Raw genomic sequence first — 23216 nt, 5'->3', positions numbered from 1 at the left:
TAGATACAGAGTAAAGCTCCTTCTACACTGTCCCCATCAAACACTCCCAGGACAGGTACAGCACGGGGTTAGATACAGAGTAAAGCTCCCTCTACACTGTCCTCATCAAACACTCCCAGGACAGGTACAGCACGGCGATAGATACAGAGTAAAGCTCCCTCAACACTGTCCCCATCAAACACTCCCAGGACAGGTACAGCACGGGGTTAGATACAGAGTAAAGCTCCCTCGACACTGTCCCCATCAAACACTCCCAGGACAGGTACAGCACGGGGTTAGATACAGAGTAAAGCTCCCTCTACACTGTCCCCATCAAACACTCCCAGGACAGGGACAGGACGGGGTTAGACACAGAGTAAAGCTCCCTCTACACTGTCCCCATCAAACACTCCCAGGACAGGAACAGCACGGGGTTAGATACAGAGTAAAGCTCCCTCTACACTGTCCCCATCAAACACTCCCAGGACAGGTACAGCACGGGGTTAGATACAGAGTAAAGCTCCCTCTACACTGTCCCCATCAAACACTCCCAGGACAGGTACAGCACGGGGTTAGATACAGAGTAAAGCTCCCTCTACACTGTCCCCATCAAACACTCCCAGGACAGGGACAGCACGGGGTTAGACACAGAGTAAAGCTCCCTCTACACTGTCCCCATCAAACACTCCCAGGACAGGAACAGCACGGGGTTAGATACAGAGTAAAGCTCCCTCTACACTGTCCCCATCAAACACAACCAGGACAGGTACAGCACGGGGTTAGATACAGAGTAAAGCTCCCTCTACACTGTCCCCATCAAACACAACCAGGACAGGTACAGCCGGGGGACATATACAGAGTAAAGCTGCCTCTAACTGTCCCCATCAAACACTCCAAGGACAGGTACAGCATGGGGTTTGATACAGAGTAAAGCTCCCTCTACAACGTCCCCATCAAACACACCTAGGACAGGTACAGCACCTTGGTTAGATACAGAGTAAAGCTCCCTCCACATTGTCCCAATCGAACACTCCTCGGTCAGGTATGGCACGGGTTTAGATACAGGGTAAAGTTCCCTCTACACTGTCCTCATCAAACACTCCCAGGAGAGGATTCAGCACGGGGTTAGATACAGAGTAAAGCTCCCTCTGCACTGTCCCCATCAAACACTCCCAGGACCGGTACAGCACGGGGTTAGATACAGAGTAAAGCTCCCTCAACACTGTCCCCATTAAACACTCCCAGGACAGGTACCGCATGGGGTTAGATACAGAGTAAAGCTCCCTCTAACTGTCCCCATCAGACACTCCCTGGACAGGTACAGGACGGGGTTCGATTCAGTGTAGTGCTCCCTCTACACTGTGCCCATCAAACATTCCCAGGACCGGTACAGCACACGGTTTATACAGAGTAAAGCTCCTTCTACACTGTCCCCATCCAACACTCCCAGGACAGGTACAGCACGGGGTGAGATACAGAGTAAAGCTCCCTCTAACTGTCCCCATCAAACACTCCCAGGACCGGTACAGAACACGGTTAGATACAGAGTAAAGCTCCTTCTACACTGTCCCCATCAAACATAGAACATAGAACATAGAACAATACAGCGCAGTACAGGCCCTTCGGCCCACGATGTTGCACCGAAACAAAAGCCATCTAACCTACACTATACCATTATCATCCATATGTTTATCCAATAAACTTTTAAATGCCCTCAATGTTGGCGAGTTCACTACTGTAGCAGGTAGGGCATTCCACGGCCTCACTACTCTTTGCGTAAAGAACCTACCTCTGACCTCTGTCCTATATCTATTACCCCTCAGTTTAAGGCTATGTCCCCTCGTGCTAGCCATTTCCATCCGCGGGAGAAGGCTCTCACTGTCCACCCTATCTAACCCTCTGATCATTTTGTATGCCTCTATTAAGTCTCCTCTTAACCTTCTTCTCTCTAACGAAAACAACCTCAAGTCCATCAGCCTTTCCTGATAAGATTTTCCCTCCATACCAGGCAACATCCTGGTAAATCTCCTCTGCACCCGTTCCAAAGCCTCCACGTCCTTCCTATAATGCGGTGACCAGAACTGTACGCAATACTCCAAATGCGGCCGTACCAGAGTTCTGTACAGCTGCAACATGACCTCCTGACTCCGGAACTCAATCCCTCTACCAATAAAGGCCAACACTCCATAGGCCTTCTTCACCACCCTATCAACCTGGGTGGCAACTTTCAGGGATCTATGTACATGGACACCTAGATCCCTCTGCTCATCCACACTTTCAAGAACTTTTCCATTAGCCAAATATTCCACATTCCTGTTATTCCTTCCAAAGTGAATCACCTCACACTTCTCTACATTAAACTCCATTTGCCACCTCTCAGCCCAGCACTGCAGCTTATCTATATCCCTCTGTAACCTGCTACTTCCTTCCACACTATCGACAACACCACCGACTTTAGTATCGTCTGCAAATTTACTCACCCACCCTTCTGCGCCTTCCTCTAGGTCATTGATAAAAATGACAAACAGCAACGGCCCCAGAACAGATCCTTGTGGTACTCCACTTGTGACAGAACTCCATTCTGAACATTTCCCATCAACCACCACCCTCTGTCTTCTTTCAGCTAGCCAATTTCTGATCCACATCTCTAAATCACCCTCAATCCCCAGCCTCCGTATTTTCTGCAATAGCCTACCGTGGGGAACCTTATCAAACGCTTTGCTGAAATCCATATACACCACATCAACTGCTCTACCCTCGTCTACCTGTTCAGTCACCTTCTCAAAGAACTCGATAAGGTTCGTGAGGCATGACCTACCCTTCACAAAGCCATGCTGACTATCCCTGATCATATTATTCCTATCTAGATGATTATAAATCTTGTCTCTTATAATCCCCTCCAAGACTTTACCCACTACAGACGTGAGGCTCACCGGTCTATAGTTGCCGGGGTTGTCTATGCTCCCCTTTTTGAACAAAGGGACCACATTTGCTATCCTCCAGTCCTCTGGCACTATTCCTGTAGCCAATGATGACATAAAAATCAAAGCCAATGGTCCAGCAATCTCTTCCCTGGCCTCCCAGAGAATCCTAGGATAAATCCCATCAGGTCCCGGGGACTTATCTATTTTCAGCCTGTCCAGAATTGCCAACACCTCTTCCCTCAATGCCATCTAATCTATTTACCTGGAGCTCAGCATTCTCCTCCACAACATTATCTTTTTCCTGAGTGAATACTGACAAAAAATATTCATTTAGTATCTCGCCTATCTCTTCAGACTCTACACACAACTTCCCATCCCTGTCCTTGACTGGTCCTACTCTTTCCCTAGTCATTCGCTTATTCCTGACATACCTATAGAAAGCTTTTGGGTTTTCCTTGATCCTTCCTGCCAAATACTTCTCATGTCCCCTCCTTGCTCGTCTTAGCTCTCTCTTTAGATCCTTCCTCGCTACCTTGTAACTATCCATCGCCCCAACTGAAACTTCACACCTCATCTTCACATAGGCCTCCTTCTTCCTCTTAACAAGAGATTCCACTTCTTTGGTAAACCACGGTTCCCTCGCTTGGCACCTTCCTCCCTGCCTGACCGGTACATACTTATCAAGAACACGCAGTAGCTGATCCTTGAACAAGCTCAACTTATCCAGTGTGTCCAACACTTGCAGTCTACTTCTCCACCTTATCCCCCCCAAGTCACGTCTAATGGCATCATAATTTCCCTTCCCCCAGCTATAACTCTTGCCCTGCGGTGTATACTTATCCCTTTCCATCCTTAACGTAAACGTCACCGAATTGTGGTCACTGTCCCCAAAGTGCTAACCTACCTCCAAATCCAACACCTGGCCTGGTTCATTACCCAAAACCAAATCCAATGTGGCCTCGCCTCTTGTTGGCCTGTCAACAAACTGTGTCAGGAAACCCTCCTGCACACACTGTACAAAAAACGACCCATCTAATGTACTCGAACTATATCTTTTCCAGTCAATATTTGGAAAGTTAAAGTCTCCCATAATAACTACCCTGTTACTTTCGCTCTTATCCAGGATCATCCTCGCCATCCTTTCCTCTACATCCCTAGAACTATTTGGAGGCCTATAGAAGACTCCCAACAGTGTGACCTCTCCTTTCATGTTTCTAACCTCAGCCCATACTACCTCGGAAGATGAATCCCCATCTAGCATCCTCTCCGCCACTGTATCACTGCTCTTGACTAGCAGCGCCACACCTCCCCCTCTTTTGCCTCCTTCTCTGAGCTTACTAAAACACCTAAACCCCGGAACCTGCAACATCCATTCCTGTCCCTGCTCTATCCATGTCTCCGAAATGGCCACAACATCGAAGTCCCAGGTATCAACCCATGCTGCCTGTTCACCTACCTTATTTCGTATACTCCTGGCATTGAAGTAGACACACTTCAAACCACCTACCTGAACACTGGCCCCCTCCTGCGACGTCAAATCTGTATCTGCACGGGTTTAGATACAGGGTAAAGTTCCCTCTACACTGTCCCCATCAAACACTCCCAGGACAGGTACAGCATGGGGTCAGATACAGAGTAAAGCTCCTCTACACTGTCCCCATCAAACACTCCCAGGACAGGTACAGCATGGGGTTAGATACAGAGTAAAGCTCCCTCTACACTGTCCCCATCAAACACTCCCAGGACAGGTACAGCAGGGGGACATATACAGAGTAAAGTTGCCTCTAACTGTCCCCATCAAACACTCCCAGGACAGATACAGCATGGGGTTAGATACAGAGTAAAGCTCCCTCTACACTGTCCCCATCAAACTTTCCCAGGACCGGTACAGCACGGGTGAGATACTGAGTAAAGCTCCTTCTACACAGTCCCCATCAAACACTCCCAGGACAGGTACAGCACGGGGTTAGATACAGAGTAAAGCTCCCTCTACACTGTCCTCATCAAACACTCTCAGGACAGGTACAGCACGGGGTTAGATACAGAGTAAAGCTCCTTCTACACTGTCCCCATCAAACACTCCCAGGACAGGAACAGCACGGGGTTAGATACAGAGTAAAGCCCCCTCTACACTGTCACCATCAAACACTCCCAGGACAGGTACAGCAGGGGGACATATACAGAGTAAAGCTGCCTCTAACTGTCCCCATCAAACACTCCAAGGACAGGTACAGCATGGGATTAGATACAGAGTAAAGCTCCCTCTACAACGTCCCCATCAAACACACCCAGGACAGGTACAGCACGGGGTTAGATACAGAGTAAAGCTCCCTCAACACTGTCCCCATTAACCACTCCGAGGACAGGTACCGCATGGGGTTAGATACAGAGTAAAGCTCCCTCTAACTGTCCCCATCAAACACTCCCTGGACAGGTACAGGACGGGGTTCGATACAGTGCAGTGCTCCCTCTACACTGTGCCCATCAAACATTCCCAGGACCGGTACAGCACACGGTTTAGACAGAGTAAAGCTCCTTCTACACTGTCCCCATCAAACACTCCCAGGACAGGTACAGCACGGGGTGAGATACAGAGTAAAGCTCCCTCTAACTGTCCCCATCAAACACTCCCAGGACCGGTACAGCATGGGGTTAGATACAGAGTAAAGCTCCCTCTAACTGTCCTCATCAAACACTCCCAGGACAGGTACAGCACGGGGTGAGACACAGAGTAAAGCTCCCTCTAACTGTCCCCATCAAACACTCCCAGGACCGGTACAGAACACGGTTAGATACAGAGTAAAGCTTCTTCTACACTGTCCCCATCAAACACTCCCAGGACAGGTACAGCACAGGGTTAGATACAGAGTAAAGCTCCCTCTACACTGTCCCCATCAAACTTTGCCAGGACCGGTACAGCACGGGGTTAGATACAGAGTAAAGCTCCTTCTACACTGTCCCCATCAAACACTCCCAGGACAGGTACAGCACGGGGTTAGATACAGAGTAAAGCTCCCTCTACACTGTCCCCATCAAACACTCCCAGGACAGGTACAGCATGGGGTTAGATACAGAGTAAAGCTCCTTCTACACTGTCCCCATCAAACACTCCCAGGACAGGTACAGCACGGGGTTAGATACAGAGTAAAGCTCCCTCTACACTGTCCTCATCAAACACTCCCAGGACAGGTACAGCACGGCGATAGATACAGAGTAAAGCTCCCTCAACACTGTCCCCATCAAACACTCCCAGGACAGGTACAGCACGGGGTTAGATACAGAGTAAAGCTCCCTCTACACTGTCCCCATCAAACACTCCCAGGACAGGTACAGCACGGGGTTAGATACAGAGTAAAGCTCCCTCTACACTGTCCCCATCAAACACTCCCAGGACAGGGACAGCACGGGGTTAGACACAGAGTAAAGCTCCCTCTACACTGTCCCCATCAAACGCTCCCAGGACAGGAACAGCACGGGGTTAGATACAGAGTAAAGCTCCCTCTACACTGTCCCCATCAAACACAACCAGGACAGGTACAGCACGGGTTTAGATACAGAGTAAAGCTCCCTCTACACTGTCCCCATCAAACACTCCCAGGACAGGTACAGCACGGGGTTAGATACAGAGTAAAGCTCCCTCTACACTGTCCCCATCAAACACTCCCAGGACAGGTACAGCACGGGGTTAGATACAGAGTAAAGCTCCTTCTACACTGTCCCCATCAAACACTCCCATGACAGGTACAGCACGGGGTTAGATACAGAGTAAAGCTCCCTCTACACTGTCCCCATCAACACTCCCAGGACAGGTACAGCACGGGGTGAGATACAGAGTGAAGCTCCCTCTACACTGTTCCCAATAAACACTACCCGGACAGGTACAGCACGGGGTTAGATACAGAGTAAAGCTGCCTCTACACTGTCCCCATCAAACACTCCCAGGACAGGTACAGCACGGGGTTAGATAGAGTGTAAAGCGCCCTCCACACTCTCCCCATAAAACACTCCCAGGACAGGTACAGCATGGGGTTAGAGACAGAGTATAGCTCCCTGTACACTGTCCCCATCAAACACTCCCAGGACAGGTACAGCATGGGATTAGATACAGGGTAAAGCTCCCTCAACACTGTCCCCATTAAACACTCCCAGGACAGGTACAGCATGGGGTTAGATACAGAATAAAGCTCCTCTACACTGTCCCCATCAAACACTCCCAGGACAGGTACAGCACGGGGTTAGATACAGAGTAAAGCTCCCTCTACACTGTCCCCATCAAACACTCCCAGGACAGGTACAGCAGGGGGATATATACAGAGCAAAGCTGCCTCTAACTGTCCCCTTCAAACACTTCCAGGACAGGTACAGCATGGGGTTACATACAGAGTAAAGCTTCCTCTACAACGTCCCCATCAAACACACCCAGGACAGGTACAGCACGGGGTTAGATACAGAGTAAAGCTCCCTCTACACATTCCCTATCAAACATTGCCAGGACAGGTACAACACGGGGTAAGATAGAGGGTAAAGCGCCCTCTGCACTCTCCCCATAAAACACTCCCAGGACAGGTACAGCATGGGGTTAGATACAGAGTAAAGCTCCCTCTAACTGTCCCCATCAAACACTCCCAGGACCGGTACAGCATGGGGTTAGATACAGAGTAAAGCTCCCTCTAACTGTCCCCATCCAACACTCCCAGGACAGGTACAGCACGGGGTGAGATACAGAGTAAAGCTCCCTCTAACTGTCCCCATCAAACACTCCCAGGACCGGTACAGAACACGGTTAGATACAGAGTAAAGCTCATTCTGCACTGTCCCCATCAAACACTCTCAGGACAGGTACAGCACGGGGTTAGATACAGAGTAATGCTCCCTCTACACATTCCCTATCAAACATTGCCAGGACAGGTACAACACAGGGTAAGATAGAGGGTACAGCGCCCTCTACACTCTCCCCATAAAACACTCCCAGGACAGGTACAGCATGGGGTTAGATACAGAGTAAAGCTCCCTCTAACTGTCCCCATCAAACACTCCCAGGACCGGTACAGCATGGGGTTAGATACAGAGTAAAGCTCCCTCTAACTGTCCCCATCCAACACTCCCAGGACAGGTACAGCACGGTGTGAGATATGGAGTAAAGCTCCCTCTAACTGTCCCCATCAAACACTCCCAGGACCGGTACAGAACACGGTTAGATACAGAGTAAAGCTCCTTCTACACTGTCCCCATCAAACACTCCCAGGACAGGTACAGCACGGGGTTAGATACAGAGTAAAGCTCCCTCTACACTGTCCTCATCAAACACTCCCAGGACAGCTACAGCACGGGGTTAGATACAGAGTAAAGCTCCCTCAACACTGTCCCTATCAAACACTCCCAGGGCAGGTACAGCACGGGGTTAGACACTGAGTAAAGCTCCCTCTACACCGTTCCAATCAAACACTCCCAAGACAGGTAAAGCACGGGGTTAGATACAGAGTAAAGCTCCCTCTACACTGTCCCCATCAAACACTCCCAGGACAGGTACAGCATGGGGTTAGATACAGAGTAAAGCTCCCTCTACACTGTCCCCATCAAACACTCCCAAGACAGGTAAAGCACGGGGTTAGATACAGAGTAAAGCTCCCTCTACACTGTCCCCATCAAACACTCCCAGGACAGGTACAGCATGGGGTTAGATACAGAGTAAAGCTCCCTCTACACTGTCCCCATCAATCACTCCCAGGACAGGTACAGCACGGGGTTAGATACAGAGTAAAGCTCCATCTACACTGTCCCCATCAAACTTTCCCAGGACCGGTACAGCACGGGGTTAGATACAGAGTAAAGCTCCCTCTACACTGTCCCCATCAAACACTCCCAGGACAGGTACAGCACGGGGTTAGATACAGAGTAAAGCTCCCTCTACACTGTCCCCATCAAACACTCCCAGGACAGGGACAGCACGGGGTTAGACACAGAGTAAAGCTCCCTCTACACTGTCCCCATCAAACACTCCCAGGACAGGAACAGCACGGGGTTAGATACAGAGTAAAGCTCCCTCTACACTGTCCCCATCAAACACAACCAGGACAGGTACAGCACGGGGTTAGATACAGAGTAAAGCTCCCTCTACACTGTCCCCATCAAACACAACCAGGACAGGTACAGCCGGGGGACATGTACAGAGTAAAGCTGCCTCTAACTGTCCCCATCAAACACTCCAAGGACAGGTACAGCATGGGGTTTGATACAGAGTAAAGCTCCCTCTACAACGTCCCCATCAAACACACCTAGGACAGGTACAGCACCTTGGTTAGATACAGAGTAAAGCTCCCTCTACATTGTCCCAATCGAACACTCCTCGGTCAGGTATGGCACGGGTTTAGATACAGGGTAAAGTTCCCTCTACACTGTCCTCATCAAACACTCCCAGGAGAGGATTCAGCACGGGGTTAGATACAGAGTAAAGCTCCCTCTGCACTGTCCCCATCAAACACTCCCAGGACCGGTACAGCACGGGGTTAGATACAGAGTAAAGCTCCCTCAACACTGTCCCCATTAAACACTCCCAGGACAGGTACCGCATGGGGTTAGATACAGAGTAAAGCTCCCTCTAACTGTCCCCATCAGACACTCCCTGGACAGGTACAGGACGGGGTTCGATACAGTGTAGTGCTCCCTCTACACTGTGCCCATCAAACATTCCCAGGACCGGTACAGCACACGGTTTATACAGAGTAAAGCTCCTTCTACACTGTCCCCATCCAACACTCCCAGGACAGGTACAGCACGGGGTGAGATACAGAGTAAAGCTCCCTCTAACTGTCCCCATCAAACACTCCCAGGACCGGTACAGAACACGGTTAGATACAGAGTAAAGCTCCTTCTACACTGTCCCCATCAAACATAGAACATAGAACATAGAACAATACAGCGCAGTACAGGCCCTTCGGCCCACGATGTTGCACCGAAACAAAAGCCATCTAACCTACACTATACCATTATCATCCATATGTTTATCCAATAAACTTTTAAATGCCCTCAATGTTGGCGAGTTCACTACTGTAGCAGGTAGGGCATTCCACGGCCTCACTACTCTTTGCGTAAAGAACCTACCTCTGACCTCTGTCCTATATCTATTACCCCTCAGTTTAAGGCTATGTCCCCTCGTGCTAGCCATTTCCATCCGCGGGAGAAGGCTCTCACTGTCCACCCTATCTAACCCTCTGATCATTTTGTATGCCTCTATTAAGTCTCCTCTTAACCTTCTTCTCTCTAACGAAAACAACCTCAAGTCCATCAGCCTTTCCTGATAAGATTTTCCCTCCATACCAGGCAACATCCTGGTAAATCTCCTCAGCACCCGTTCCAAAGCCTCCACGTCCTTCCTATAATGCGGTGACCAGAACTGTACGCAATACTCCAAATGCGGCCGTACCAGAGTTCTGTACAGCTGCAACATGACCTCCTGACTCCGGAACTCAATCCCTCTACCAATAAAGGCCAACACTCCATAGGCCTTCTTCACCACCCTATCAACCTGGGTGGCAACTTTCAGGGATCTATGTACATGGACACCTAGATCCCTCTGCTCATCCACACTTTCAAGAACTTTTCCATTCGCCAAATATTCCACATTCCTGTTATTCCTTCCAAAGTGAATCACCTCACACTTCTCTACATTAAACTCCATTTGCCACCTCTCAGCCCAGCACTGCAGCTTATCTATATCCCTCTGTAACCTGCTACTTCCTTCCACACTATCGACAACACCACCGACTTTAGTATCGTCTGCAAATTTACTCACCCACCCTTCTGCGCCTTCCTCTAGGTCATTGATAAAAATGACAAACAGCAACGGCCCCAGAACAGATCCTTGTGGTACTCCACTTGTGACAGAACTCCATTCTGAACATTTCCCATCAACCACCACCCTCTGTCTTCTTTCAGCTAGCCAATTTCTGATCCACATCTCTAAATCACCCTCAATCCCCAGCCTCCGTATTTTCTGCAATAGCCTACCGTGGGGAACCTTATCAAACGCTTTGCTGAAATCCATATACACCACATCAACTGCTCTACCCTCGTCTACCTGTTCAGTCACCTTCTCAAAGAACTCGATAAGGTTCGTGAGGCATGACCTACCCTTCACAAAGCCATGCTGACTATCCCTGATCATATTATTCCTATCTAGATGATTATAAATCTTGTCTCTTATAATCCCCTCCAAGACTTTACCCACTACAGACGTGAGGCTCACCGGTCTATAGTTGCCGGGGTTGTCTATGCTCCCCTTTTTGAACAAAGGGACCACATTTGCTATCCTCCAGTCCTCTGGCACTATTCCTGTAGCCAATGATGACATAAAAATCAAAGCCAATGGTCCAGCAATCTCTTCCCTGGCCTCCCAGAGAATCCTAGGATAAATCCCATCAGGTCCCGGGGACTTATCTATTTTCAGCCTGTCCAGAATTGCCAACACCTCTTCCCTCAATGCCATCTAATCTATTTACCTGGAGCTCAGCATTCTCCTCCACAACATTATCTTTTTCCTGAGTGAATACTGACAAAAAATATTCATTTAGTATCTCGCCTATCTCTTCAGACTCTACACACAACTTCCCATCCCTGTCCTTGACTGGTCCTACTCTTTCCCTAGTCATTCGCTTATTCCTGACATACCTATAGAAAGCTTTTGGGTTTTCCTTGATCCTTCCTGCCAAATACTTCTCATGTCCCCTCCTTGCTCGTCTTAGCTCTCTCTTTAGATCCTTCCTCGCTACCTTGTAACTATCCATCGCCCCAACTGAAACTTCACACCTCATCTTCACATAGGCCTCCTTCTTCCTCTTAACAAGAGATTCCACTTCTTTGGTAAACCACGGTTCCCTCGCTTGGCACCTTCCTCCCTGCCTGACCGGTACATACTTATCAAGAACACGCAGTAGCTGATCCTTGAACAAGCTCAACTTATCCAGTGTGTCCAACACTTGCAGCCTACTTCTCCACGTTATCCCCCCCAAGTCACGTCTAATGGCATCATAATTTCCCTTCCCCCAGCTATAACTCTTGCCCTGCGGTGTATACTTATCCCTTTCCATCCTTAACGTAAACGTCACCGAATTGTGGTCACTGTCCTCAAAGTGCTAACCTACCTCCAAATCCAACACCTGGCCTGGTTCATTACCCAAAACCAAATCCAATGTGGCCTCGCCTCTTGTTGGCCTGTCAACAAACTGTGTCAGGAAACCCTCCTGCACACACTGTACAAAAAACGACCCATCTAATGTACTCGAACTATATCTTTTCCAGTCAATATTTGGAAAGTTAAAGTCTCCCATAATAACTACCCTGTTACTTTCGCTCTTATCCAGGATCATCCTCGCCATCCTTTCCTCTACATCCCTAGAACTATTTGGAGGCCTATAGAAGACTCCCAACAGTGTGACCTCTCCTTTCATGTTTCTAACCTCAGCCCATACTACCTCGGAAGATGAGTCCCCATCTAGCATCCTCTCCGCCACTGTATCACTGCTCTTGACTAGCAGCGCCACACCTCCCCCTCTTTTGCCTCCTTCTCTGAGCTTACTAAAACACCTAAACCCCGGAACCTGCAACATCCATTCCTGTCCCTGCTCTATCCATGTCTCCGAAATGGCCACAATATCGAAGTCCCAGGTATCAACCCATGCTGCCTGTTCACCTACCTTATTTCGTATACTCCTGGCATTGAAGTAGACACACTTCAAACCACCTACCTGAACACTGGCCCCCTCCTGCGACGTCAAATCTGTATCTGCACGGGTTTAGATACAGGGTAAAGTTCCCTCTACACTGTCCCCATCAAACACTCCCAGGACAGGTACAGCATGGGGTCAGATACAGAGTAAAGCTCCTCTACACTGTCCCCATCAAACACTCCCAGGACAGGTACAGCATGGGGTTAGATACAGAGTAAAGCTCCCTCTACACTGTCCCCATCAAACACTCCCAGGACAGGTACAGCAGGGGGACATATACAAAGTAAAGTTGCCTCTAACTGTCCCCATCAAACACTCCCAGGACAGATACAGCATGGGGTTAGATACAGAGTAAAGCTCCCTCTACACTGTCCCCATCAAACTTTCCCAGGACCGGTACAGCACGGGTGAGATACTGAGTAAAGCTCCTTCTACACAGTCCCCATCAAACACTCCCAGGACAGGTACAGCACGGGGTTAGATACAGAGTAAAGCTCCCTCTACACTGTCCTCATCAAACACTCTCAGGACAGGTACAGCACGGGGTTAGATACAGAGTAAAGCTCCTTCTACACTGTCCGCATCAAACACTCCCAGGACAGGAACAGCACGGGGTTAGATACAGAGTAAAGCTCCCTCTACACTGTCACCATCAAACACTCCCAGGACAGGTACAGCAGGGGGACATATACAGAGTAAAGCTGCCTCTAACTGTCCCCATCAAACACTCCAAGGACAGGTACAGCATGGGATTAGATACAGAGTAAAGCTCCCTCTACAACGTCCCCATCAAACACACCCAGGACAGGTACAGCACGGGGTTAGATACAGAGTAAAGCTCCCTCAACACTGTCCCCATTAAACACTCCGAGGACAGGTACCGCATGGGGTTAGATACAGAGTAAAGCTCCCTCTAACTGTCCCCATCAAACACTCCCTGGACAGGTACAGGACGGGGTTCGATACAGTGTAGTGCTCCCTCTACACTGTGCCCATCAAACATTCCCAGGACCGGTACAGCACACGGTTTAGACAGAGTAAAGCTCCTTCTACACTGTCCCCATCAAACACTCCCAGGACAGGTACAGCACGGGGTGAGATACAGAGTAAAGCTCCCTCTAACTGTCCCCATCAAACACTCCCAGGACCGGTACAGCATGGGGTTAGATACAGAGTAAAGCTCCCTCTAACTGTCCTCATCAAACACTCCCAGGACAGGTACAGCACGGGGTGAGATACAGAGTAAAGCTCCCTCTAACTGTCCCCATCAAACACTCCCAGGACCAGTACAGAACACGGTTAGATACAGAGTAAAGCTTCTTCTACACTGTCCCCATCAAACACTCCCAGGACAGGTACAGCACAGGGTTAGATACAGAGTAAAGCTCCCTCTACACTGTCCCCATCAAACTCTCCCAGGACCGGTACAGCACGGGGTTAGATACAGAGTAAAGCTCCTTCTACACTGTCCCCATCAAACACTTCCAGGACAGGTACAGCACGGGGTTAGATACAGAGTAAAGCTCCCTCTACACTGTCCCCATCAAACACTCCCAGGACAGGTACAGCATGGGGTTAGATACAGAGTAAAGCTCCTTCTACACTGTCCCCATCAAACACTCCCAGGACAGGTACAGCACGGGGTTAGATACAGAGTAAAGCTCCCTCTACACTGTCCTCATCAAACACTCCCAGGACAGGTACAGCACGGCGATAGATACAGAGTAAAGCTCCCTCAACACTGTCCCCATCAAACACTCCCAGGACAGGTACAGCACGGGGTTAGATACAGAGTAAAGCTCCCTCGACACTGTCCCCATCAAACACTCCCAGGACAGGTACAGCACGGGGTTAGATACAGAGTAAAGCTCCCTCTACAATGTCCCCATCAAACACTCCCAGGACAGGGACAGCACGGGGTTAGACACAGAGTAAAGCTCCCTCTACACTGTCCCCATCAAACACTCCCAGGACAGGAACAGCACGGGGTTCGATACAGAGTAAAGCTCCCTCTACACTGTCCCCATCAAACACTCCCAGGACAGGTACAGCACGGGGTTAGATACAGAGTAAAGCTCCCTCTACACTGTCCCCATCAAACACTCCCAGGACAGGTACAGCACGGGGTTAGATACAGAGTAAAGCTCCCTCTACACTGTCCCCATCAAACACTCCCAGGACAGGGACAGCACGGGGTTAGACACAGAGTAAAGCTCCCTCTACACTGTCCCCATCAAACACTCCCAGGACAGGAACAGCACGGGGTTAGATACAGAGTAAAGCTCCCTCTACACTGTCCCCATCAAACACAACCAGGACAGGTACAGCACGGGGTTAGATACAGAGTAAAGCTCCCTCTACACTGTCCCCATCAAACACAACCAGGACAGGTACAGCCGGGGGACATATACAGAGTAAAGCTGCCTCTAACTGTCCCCATCAAACACTCCAAGGACAGGTACAGCATGGGGTTTGATACAGAGTAAAGCTCCCTCTACAACGTCCCCATCCAACACACCTAGGACAGGTACAGCACCTTGGTTAGATACAGAGTAAAGCTCCCTCTACATTGTCCCAATCGAACACTCCTCGGTCAGGTATGGCACGGGTTTAGATACAGGGTAAAGTTCCCTCGACACTGTCCTCATCAAACACTCCCAGGAGAGGATTCAGCACGGGGTTAGATACAGAGTAAAGCTCCCTCTGCACTGTCCCCATCAAACACTCCCAGGACCGGTACAGCACGGGGTTAGATACAGAGTAAAGCTCCCTCAACACTGTCCCCATTAAACACTCCCAGGACAGGTACCGCATGGGGTTAGATACAGAGTAAAGCTCCCTCTAACTGTCCCCATCAGACACTCCCTGGACAGGTACAGCACGGGGTGAGATACAGAGTAAAGCTCCCTCTAACTGTCCCCATCAAACACTCCCAGGACCGGTACAGCATGGGGTTAGATACAGAGTAAAGCTCCCTCTAACTGTCCTCATCAAACACTCCCAGGACAGGTACAGCACGGGGTGAGATACAGAGTAAAGCTCCCTCTAACTGTCCCCATCAAACACTCCCAGGACCAGTACAGAACACGGTTAGATACAGAGTAAAGCTTCTTCTACACTGTCCCCATCAAACACTCCCAGGACAGGTACAGCACAGGGTTAGATACAGAGTAAAGCTCCCTCTACACTGTCCCCATCAAACTCTCCCAGGACCGGTACAGCACGGGGTTAGATACAGAGTAAAGCTCCTTCTACACTGTCCCCATCAAACACTTCCAGGACAGGTACAGCACGGGGTTAGATACAGAGTAAAGCTCCCTCTACACTGTCCCCATCAAACACTCCCAGGACAGGTACAGCATGGGGTTAGATACAGAGTAAAGCTCCTTCTACACTGTCCCCATCAAACACTCCCAGGACAGGTACAGCACGGGGTTAGATACAGAGTAAAGCTCCCTCTACACTGTCCTCATCAAACACTCCCAGGACAGGTACAGCACGGCGATAGATACAGAGTAAAGCTCCCTCAACACTGTCCCCATCAAACACTCCCAGGACAGGTACAGCACGGGGTTAGATACAGAGTAAAGCTCCCTCGACACTGTCCCCATCAAACACTCCCAGGACAGGTACAGCACGGGGTTAGATACAGAGTAAAGCTCCCTCTACAATGTCCCCATCAAACACTCCCAGGACAGGGACAGCACGGGGTTAGACACAGAGTAAAGCTCCCTCTACACTGTCCCCATCAAACACTCCCAGGACAGGAACAGCACGGGGTTCGATACAGAGTAAAGCTCCCTCTACACTGTCCCCATCAAACACTCCCAGGACAGGTACAGCACGGGGTTAGATACAGAGTAAAGCTCCCTCTACACTGTCCCCATCAAACACTCCCAGGACAGGTACAGCACGGGGTTAGATACAGAGTAAAGCTCCCTCTACACTGTCCCCATCAAACACTCCCAGGACAGGGACAGCACGGGGTTAGACACAGAGTAAAGCTCCCTCTACACTGTCCCCATCAAACACTCCCAGGACAGGAACAGCACGGGGTTAGATACAGAGTAAAGCTCCCTCTACACTGTCCCCATCAAACACAACCAGGACAGGTACAGCACGGGGTTAGATACAGAGTAAAGCTCCCTCTACACTGTCCCCATCAAACACAACCAGGACAGGTACAGCCGGGGGACATATACAGAGTAAAGCTGCCTCTAACTGTCCCCATCAAACACTCCAAGGACAGGTACAGCATGGGGTTTGATACAGAGTAAAGCTCCCTCTACAACGTCCCCATCAAACACACCTAGGACAGGTACAGCACCTTGGTTAGATACAGAGTAAAGCTCCCTCTACATTGTCCCAATCGAACACTCCTCGGTCAGGTATGGCACGGGTTTAGATACAGGGTAAAGTTCCCTCTACACTGTCCTCATCAAACACTCCCAGGAGAGGATTCAGCACGGGGTTAGATACAGAGTAAAGCTCCCTCTGCACTGTCCCCATCAAACACTCCCAGGACCGGTACAGCACGGGGTTAGATACAGAGTAAAGCTCCCTCAACACTGTCCCCATTAAACACTCCCAGGACAGGTACCGCATGGGGTTAGATACAGAGTAAAGCTCCCTCTAACTGTCCCCATCAGACACTCCCTGGACAGGTACAGGACGGGGTTCGATTCAGTGTAGTGCTCCCTCTACACTGTGCCCATCAAACATTCCCAGGACCGGTACAGCGCACGGTTTATACAGAGTAAAGCTCCTTCTACACTGTCCCCATCCAACACTCCCAGGACAGGTACAGCACGGGGTGAGATACAGAGTAAAGCTCCCTCTAACTGTCCCCATCAAACACTCCCAGGACCGGTACAGAACACGGTTAGATACAGAGTAAAGCTCCTTCTACACTGTCCCCATCAAACATAGAACATAGAACATAGAACATAGAACAATACAGCGCAGTACAGGCCCTTCGGCCCACGATGTTGCACCGAAACAAAAGCCATCTAACCTACACTATACCATTATCATCCATATGTTTATCCAATAAACTTTTAAATGCCCTCAATGTTGGCGAGTTCACTACTGTAGCAGGTAGGGCATTCCACGGCCTCACTACTCTTTGCGTAAAGAACCTACCTCTGACCTCTGTCCTATATCTATTACCCCTCAGTTTAAGGCTATGTCCCCTCGTGCTAGCCATTTCCATCCGCGGGAGAAGGCTCTCACTGTCCACCATATCTAACCCTCTGATCATTTTGTATGCCTCTATTAAGTCTCCTCTTAACCTTCTTCTCTCTAACGAAAACAACCTCAAGTCCATCAGCCTTTCCTGATAAGATTTTCCCACCATACCAGGCAACATCCTGGTAAATCTCCTCTGCACCCGTTCCAAAGCCTCCACGTCCTTCCTATAATGCGGTGACCAGAACTGTACGCAATACTCCAAATGCGGCCGTACCAGAGTTCTGTACAGCTGCAACATGACCTCCTGACTCCGGAACTCAATCCCTCTACCAATAAAGGCCAACACTCCATAGGCCTTCTTCACCACCCTATCAACCTGGGTGGCAACTTTCAGGGATCTATGTACATGGACACCTAGATCCCTCTGCTCATCCACACTTTCAAGAACTTTTCCATTAGCCAAATATTCCACATTCCTGTTATTCCTTCCAAAGTGAATCACCTCACACTTCTCTACATTAAACTCCATTTGCCACCTCTCAGCCCAGCACTGCAGCTTATCTATATCCCTCTGTAACCTGCTACTTCCTTCCACACTATCGACAACACCACCGACTTTAGTATCGTCTGCAAATTTACTCACCCACCCTTCTGCGCCTTCCTCTAGGTCATTGATAAAAATGACAAACAGCAACGGCCCCAGAACAGATCCTTGTGGTACTCCACTTGTGACAGAACTCCATTCTGAACATTTCCCATCAACCACCACCCTCTGTCTTCTTTCAGCTAGCCAATTTCTGATCCACATCTCTAAATCACCCTCAATCCCCAGCCTCCGTATTTTCTGCAATAGCCTACCGTGGGGAACCTTATCAAACGCTTTGCTGAAATCCATATACACCACATCAACTGCTCTACCCTCGTCTACCTGTTCAGTCACCTTCTCAAAGAACTCGATAAGGTTCGTGAGGCATGACCTACCCTTCACAAAGCCATGCTGACTATCCCTGATCATATTATTCCTATCTAGATGATTATAAATCTTGTCTCTTATAATCCCCTCCAAGACTTTACCCACTACAGACGTGAGGCTCACCGGTCTATAGTTGCCGGGGTTGTCTATGCTCCCCCTTTTGAACAAAGGGACCACATTTGCTATCCTCCAGTCCTCTGGCACTATTCCTGTAGCCAATGATGACATAAAAATCAAAGCCAATGGTCCAGCAATCTCTTCCCTGGCCTCCCAGAGAATCCTAGGATAAATCCCATCAGGTCCCGGGGACTTATCTATTTTCAGCCTGTCCAGAATTGCCAACACCTCTTCCCTCAATGCCATCTAATCTATTTACCTGGAGCTCAGCATTCTCCTCCACAACATTATCTTTTTCCTGAGTGAATACTGACGAAAAATATTCATTTAGTATCTCGCCTATCTCTTCAGACTCTACACACAACTTCCCATCCCTGTCCTTGACTGGTCCTACTCTTTCCCTAGTCATTCGCTTATTCCTGACATACCTATAGAAAGCTTTTGGGTTTTCCTTGATCCTTCCTGCCAAATACTTCTCATGTCCCCTCCTTGCTCGTCTTAGCTCTCTCTTTAGATCCTTCCTCGCTACCTTGTAACTATCCATCGCCCCAACTGAAACTTCACACCTCATCTTCACATAGGCCTCCTTCTTCCTCTTAACAAGAGATTCCACTTCTTTGGTAAACCACGGTTCCCTCGCTTGGCACCTTCCTCCCTGCCTGACCGGTACATACTTATCAAGAACACGCAGTAGCTGATCCTTGAACAAGCTCAACTTATCCAGTGTGTCCAACACTTGCAGCCTACTTCTCCACCTTATCCCCCCCAAGTCACGTCTAATGGCATCATAATTTCCCTTCCCCCAGCTATAACTCTTGCCCTGCGGTGTATACTTATCCCTTTCCATCCTTAACGTAAACGTCACCGAATTGTGGTCACTGTCCCCAAAGTGCTAACCTACCTCCAAATCCAACACCTGGCCTGGTTCATTACCCAAAACCAAATCCAATGTGGCCTCGCCTCTTGTTGGCCTGTCAACAAACTGTGTCAGGAAACCCTCCTGCACACACTGTACAAAAAACGACCCATCTAATGTACTCGAACTATATCTTTTCCAGTCAATATTTGGAAAGTTAAAGTCTCCCATAATAACTACCCTGTTACTTTCGCTCTTATCCAGGATCATCCTCGCCATCCTTTCCTCTACATCCCTAGAACTATTTGGAGGCCTATAGAAGACTCCCAACAGTGTGACCTCTCCTTTCATGTTTCTAACCTCAGCCCATACTACCTCGGAAGATGAGTCCCCATCTAGCATCCTCTCCGCCACCGTAATACTGCTCTTGACTAGCAGCGCCACACCTCCCCCTCTTTTGCCTCCTTCTCTGAGCTTACTAAAACACCTAAACCCCGGAACCTGCAACATCCATTCCTGTCCCTGCTCTATCCATGTCTCCGAAATGGCCACAACATCGAAGTCCCATGTATCAACCCATGCTGCCAGTTACCTACCTTATTTCGTATACTCCTGGCATTGAAGTAGACACACTTCAAACCACCTACCTGAACACTGGCCCCCTCCTGCGACGTCAAATCTGTATCTGCACGGGTTTAGATACAGGGTAAAGTTCCCTCTACACTGTCCCCATCAAACACTCCCAGGACAGGTACAGCATGGGGTCAGATACAGAGTAAAGCTCCTCTACACTGTCCCCATCAAACACTCCCAGGACAGGTACAGCATGGGGTTAGATACAGAGTAAAGCTCCCTCTACACTGTCCCCATCAAACACTCCCAGGACAGGTACAGCAGGGGGACATATACAGAGTAAAGTTGCCTCTAACTGTCCCCATCAAACACTCCCAGGACAGATACAGCATGGGGTTAGATACAGAGTAAAGCTCCCTCTACACTGTCCCCATCAAACTTTCCCAGGACCGGTACAGCACGGGTGAGATACAGAGTAAAGCTCCTTCTACACAGTCCCCATCAAACACTCCCAGGACAGGTACAGCACGGGGTTAGATACAGAGTAAAGCTCCCTCTACACTGTCCTCATCAAACACTCTCAGGACAGGTACAGCACGGGGTTAGATACAGAGTAAAGCTCCTTCTACACTGTCCCCATCAAACACTCCCAGGACAGGAACAGCACGGGGTTAGATACAGAGTAAAGCTCCCTCTACACTGTCACCATCAAACACTCCCAGGACAGGTACAGCAGGGGGACATATACAGAGTAAAGCTGCCTCTAACTGTCCCCATCAAACACTCCAAGGACAGGTACAGCATGGGATTAGATACAGAGTAAAGCTCCCTCTACAACGTCCCCATCAAACACACCCAGGACAGGTACAGCACGGGGTTAGATACAGAGTAAAGCTCCCTCAACACTGTCCCCATTAAACACTCCGAGGACAGGTACCGCATGGGGTTAGATACAGAGTAAAGCTCCCTCTAACTGTCCCCATCAAACACTCCCTGGACAGGTACAGGACGGGGTTCGATACAGTGTAGTGCTCCCTCTACACTGTGCCCATCAAACATTCCCAGGACCGGTACAGCACACGGTTTAGACAGAGTAAAGCTCCTTCTACACTGTCCCCATCAAACACTCCCAGGACAGGTACAGCACGGGGTGAGATACAGAGTAAAGCTCCCTCTAACTGTCCCCATCAAACACTCCCAGGACCGGTACAGCATGGGGTTAGATACAGAGTAAAGCTCCCTCTAACTGTCCTCATCAAACACTCCCAGGACAGGTACAGCACGGGGTGAGATACAGAGTAAAGCTCCCTCTAACTGTCCCCATCAAACACTCCCAGGACCGGTACAGAACACGGTTAGATACAGAGTAAACCTATTCTACACTGTCCCCATCAAACACTCCCAGGACAGGTACAGCACAGGGTTAGATACAGAGTAAAGCTCCCTCTACACTGTCCCCATCAAACTTTCCCAGGACCGGTACAGCACGGGGTTAGATACAGAGTAAAGCTCCTTCTACACTGTCCCCATCAAACACTCCCAGGACAGGTACAGCACGGGGTTAGATACAGAGTAAAGCTCCCTCTACACTGTCCCCATCAAACACTCCCAGGACAGGTACAGCATGGGGTTAGATACAGAGTAAAGCTCCTTCTACACTGTCCCCATCAAACACTCCCAGGACAGGTACAGCACGGGGTTAGATACAGAGTAAAGCTCCCTCTACACTGTCCTCATCAAACACTCCCAGGACAGGTACAGCATGGCGTTAGATACAGAGTAAAGCTCCCTCAACACTGTCCCCATCAAACATTCCCAGGACAGGTACAGCACGGGTTTAGATACAGAGTAAAGCTCCCTCTACACTGTCCCCATCAAACACTCCCAGGACAGGTACAGCACGGGGTTAGATACAGAGTAAAGCTCCCTCTACACTGTCCCCATCAAACACTCCCAGGACAGGGACAGCACGGGGTTAGGCACAGAGTAAAGCTCCCTCTACACTGTCCCCATCAAACACTCCCAGGACAGGAACAGCACGGGGTTAGATACAGAGTAAAGCTCCCTCTACACTGTCCCCATCAAACACAACCAGGACAGGTACAGCACGGGTTTAGATACAGAGTAAAGCTCCCTCTACACTGTCCCCATCAAACACTCCCACTCCGGAAAGCTGAGGACAAAAATCCAGGTTGATTCTCCCCAGTGCAATGTGTAAAGTAGCCACAATATGACCATAGGCTGCATTCCCCTTTGAGGGGGGAGAGCTGACGGGTGGCGATTTAACCCGAGGATCACCACACCTCAGGCAAGGGGCAAGGTTGAGAAGGCGGGGCCTTCATGAGTAACCTCAGCCACTACGGGAATTGTATCCTCGCTGTTGGCTTCGCTCTGCATCACAAGCCACGCCAGCTGACCAGCCTTAGATTTAAAAAGAGACGGGGCTGAGAGTCAGAGCGGAGGTTTAAAAAGAGCCGGAGCTGCGAGTTGGTGCGGAGATTTAAAATCACAGGAGCTGAGAGTCGGAGCGGAGATTTAAAAAGAGAGGGAGCTGCGAGTCAGAGCGGAGATTTAAAAAGAGCCGGAGCTGAGAGTTGGTGCGGAGATTTAAAAAGCGCAGGAGCTGCGAGTTGGAGCGGAGGTTTAAAAAGAGCGTGAGCTGCGAGTCGGAGCGGAGATTTAAAAAGAGCGGGAGCTGCGAGTCGGAGCGGAGGTTTAAAAAGAGCGGGAGCTGCGAGTCGGAGCGGAGATTTAAAAGGTGCGGGAGCTGCGAGTCGGAGCGGAGATTTAAAAAGAGCAGGAGCTGCGAGTCGGAGCAGAGATTTAAAAAGCGCGGGAGCTGAGAGTCGGAGTAGAGATTTAAAAAGAGCGGGAGCTGC

At 49.5% G+C, this 23216-nt stretch overlaps 1 protein-coding gene across 4 annotated transcripts in view; it reads right to left on the bottom strand.

The window, feature by feature from the left end:
- The window catches only part of arhgef49 (Rho guanine nucleotide exchange factor 49), a 379760-nt gene that overhangs the window by 26582 nt on the left and 329962 nt on the right, over window positions 1–23216 (bottom strand). The gene's annotated exons all lie outside the window — the stretch shown is intronic.

The sequence above is a fragment of the Scyliorhinus torazame genome, chromosome 2 (assembly GCF_047496885.1).
Source record: "Scyliorhinus torazame isolate Kashiwa2021f chromosome 2, sScyTor2.1, whole genome shotgun sequence".
NCBI lineage: Eukaryota > Metazoa > Chordata > Chondrichthyes > Carcharhiniformes > Scyliorhinidae > Scyliorhinus > Scyliorhinus torazame.
Note: the sequence above shows the minus strand (reverse complement) of the source record. Positions and strands in the feature narration are given on the sequence as shown.